We start from the raw sequence: 3,255 nt of genomic DNA, 5'->3' as shown, positions 1-3,255 counted from the left end.
GTGATATCTGTATCGCCGTAGACGACACCACTGTTGTCATCCTTACCTTCAAGCGTTTAGTCAAGTTGGATAATCTTTGGACGCCAACAGCAGTCGCATCATTGGAAGACAGAGCTTGGACTGCAGCCTACAAAAGCCTATTCCTGCTCTTTTCCCGCGATCCATCAAACACATTTGGTGTGTCATCATAGTGGTCTCCGATTTGTGGTCAGACTCGCTCAGGTGGAACAAATTTACATTTGCGCCTTTTTTCAATGCTGATTTGAATGTCATTGAGAAAACAGAGAAGTGATATTCAAAGTAATCCTCGAAGTAATCTTCTAGTTTTTCAAAAGTATCTGTAATCTGATTACAATATTTTTTTTGCTGGTAATGTAACAGATTACAGTTGCCGTTTTTTTGTAATCCTTTACTTCCCAACCCTGATCATCCAATATGCTGTAATGGAAATAAGGCTATGCTCATGAAAAAAATCATCCTCCCTCCTCTTAAACAGCACCAACCGCCACTGACACACACACACACACACAGTAACACAAAATAACAGTTTCTGAAGGTTCTCTCCTCATTTAAAATAGTGCATTATACAGTATAAAGGGAATACGGTGACATTTGGGGTGCAGACTATAAACTGAGCCGAATACAACAAACACATCCATATATTTCTATGTATATATTCTTATTCCATCCTTACTTGGATTTGTGTGTATTAGGTAGTTGTTGTGGAATTGTTAGACTACTTGTTTGATATTACTGCACTGTCGGAACTAGAAGCACAAGCATTTCGCTAGTCTCGCAATAACATCTGCTAACCATGTGTGTGACCAATAAAATTGTATTTTATTTGACATTTGTTCAAATGATTTAATCCTTCTCCCATTAAATAAAGGAGCCAGATGGGTGTCCGGGTGGCATCCCTGACATCTGATTGGCCACCCCTGGCAGTTTGATGCTGATTGACCTCTCACTTCACCTCTTGTTGAAAGAATAATTTATTTTGATGTTCGGCGGCGCAGTTTTTCAAATCGAGGACGAGGAAGAGAGAATGTTAATGTAGGTTGCGAGATACAGAAGAATAAGAAGGACACACAGAAGAAGAAGAGAGATTATTTCCACAGTTCCACGAGCTCTTTTCGCGATTGGCGAAAGCATCATATTTAAAGTAAGTTTTAAGGTTTTAGCATCGAAAGTTGATTCGTTGTGTAAGTTAACGTTAGACATTTGGCTCCATTAACAGACAGTTAGCCAGATAAGAGAGATCGGTTCCCAATTTAGCCTAACCTTATGTTTTTCATCTGTGCTAGTAATACACGCAAACACAGTGCAGTGTTTAGCTCATGTTGGGTAACTAGTAACTTTAGGCTACAGCTGTCAGTATTCAGCAAGTTAACATTCAGCAATTTGAAATCCACTAACTCCGTTCGATTTTCGTACTTGAACTCAAAACGAACAATTTGTTATTATCATCAATCTGTTAACGTTACTCAAAAGATGACCACAATTTGCAGACCGCCTGTTTGCTATTGTGAAGGTGTAAGAAAGTATAGCTAGCTAAGTTACTTACTGCAGAGTAGGGCTAGACATGATCTAACGAGTAACTTACAGTTGGCTGGTGGTTGATTTTAAGGTACAGCTATGATAATGGGGATTTGTAATTAAGATTGTGATTGGACAAAACTGTGGGTAATTGGATGCTTAGATGTCTTATTTTTTTTGTATAGGATCAATTAAACATGAAAAGAAAGGGAGAGATATCAGACTTCTGTTCCAAAAGGACACAATGGTAGGCCAAGGCCAATACTTTAAACTACACGTTTTAGTTAGCAGCTGTTAGTATCTAATCTTGTGGATGCCTTAATGATACATTTCCGTGGAGATATGACACAACATTTAACGTGTATTTCAGACGTTTTGAAGATCCAGAGAAGAGGGTCCTGTACCAGCCGTGTTTGAAAACATTTCCCAGAACTCAGCATGGTTCTCAGAAAAGGGCTTTCAACATCTCCTGGAATAAGGACAGTTCATGGCTTGAATATTCTGTAAATCAAGATTCGACCTATTGTTTCGCCTGTATGCATTTTTCTCTGCCCAATAGACCTGAATCTGCCTTCACATCACAGTCGGGTTATTGTAACTGGAAAAATGCGCTTATTTGAAGATTCTGGGTTTAAGCTCCATTCGAAGGCAGAGCATCATATCAATGCTGTGTATGCTTGGAATCAGCATAAAAGGGCTATTGACAGCAACTCATTAATGTTAGACGTCATAAATGAGGACCGGAAAAAGTAAGTGGAGGAAAACTGTACTTACATTAAAACAATTGCAGATGTGCTCCTATTAACTGCCACTCAAAATATAGCGCAGAGAGGTCATCGAGAGTCTGATGACTCTCACAACCAGGGTGATTTTTTTGACACTTAGAAGAAATCGCAAAGCATGTCCCTCTCATAGAGAAAGGGATGAATGCATGTGGCAATGCTAAGTACACGAGCCACCAAATCCAGAACAAAATTCTTGAGGGCTTAGCTGAGATGGTACAAAGTGAAATAATAAGATGGGTAAAAGAAAGATACGTTTTTAGTGTAATTACAGATGAAACCAGAGATTGAACGAAAAGAAGAACAATGGGGCCATCCACGAAAGCTTTTTACACTTTCAGTCAGCTGAAAGCTTAGATGCAGCAGGTCTCACAAAAATTATAATTGATTGCCTTGAAAAACATTGTTCTGGACTACAGAAATAAACTTGTGGGGCAAGGCTATGACAGTGCTTCCGTCATGAGCGGAAAGCATTCTGGTGTGTCTATTTGGATTCAAAATTGTATGTGCACTGTAACGCACATTGTTTGGTTTTGGTTCTTGTCTATGCTGTGAAATCGGTGCCTGAGGCAGTTCACTTTTTTGCTCTCCTGCAGAAGTTTTATAACTTTCTATTTGGCTCGTACGTTCATCTCAAGTGGCTTGTAGTTCAAAAAGAGCTGTAGCCACAGCAGCAACTCAGGGAACGACAGAGACTTACGGATGGAAGGTGGGCATGCATATACATCACATGCCGTAATCTGAGGGACAGGCTTCCAGCAGTTCTGAGAGTGCTACAGGATATCATACTTGAAAATAGTGGTGATAGATTAGTGGAGGCAAGGGGCCTTCTTTCTCAGATTGACATTTCATTGGGCTTTTGGTTACCTTTTTTTATAAAGTGCTTGGTGATGCCAAATGTCTTTCTGACATGCTCCAATCAAGCGCTCTCGACCTA

At 39.8% G+C, this 3,255-nt stretch overlaps 1 long non-coding RNA gene across 1 annotated transcript; it reads left to right on the top strand.

Moving 5' to 3' along the window:
• Positions 1-1,024: 1,024 nt before the first annotated feature.
• LOC115107362 (uncharacterized) lies at positions 1,025-2,341 on the top strand. The gene is made up of 3 exons (XR_003860193.2): positions 1,025-1,162; positions 1,722-1,783; positions 1,907-2,341. It is a non-coding gene; the product is annotated as an uncharacterized LOC115107362 (long non-coding RNA).
• The last annotated feature ends 914 nt before the right edge of the window (positions 2,342-3,255 follow it).

This window comes from Oncorhynchus nerka, linkage group LG24 (genome assembly GCF_034236695.1).
Source record: "Oncorhynchus nerka isolate Pitt River linkage group LG24, Oner_Uvic_2.0, whole genome shotgun sequence".
NCBI lineage: Eukaryota > Metazoa > Chordata > Actinopteri > Salmoniformes > Salmonidae > Oncorhynchus > Oncorhynchus nerka.
The sequence above is the reverse complement of the archived record's forward strand: the minus strand, read 5'-3'. Positions and strand labels throughout refer to the sequence as shown.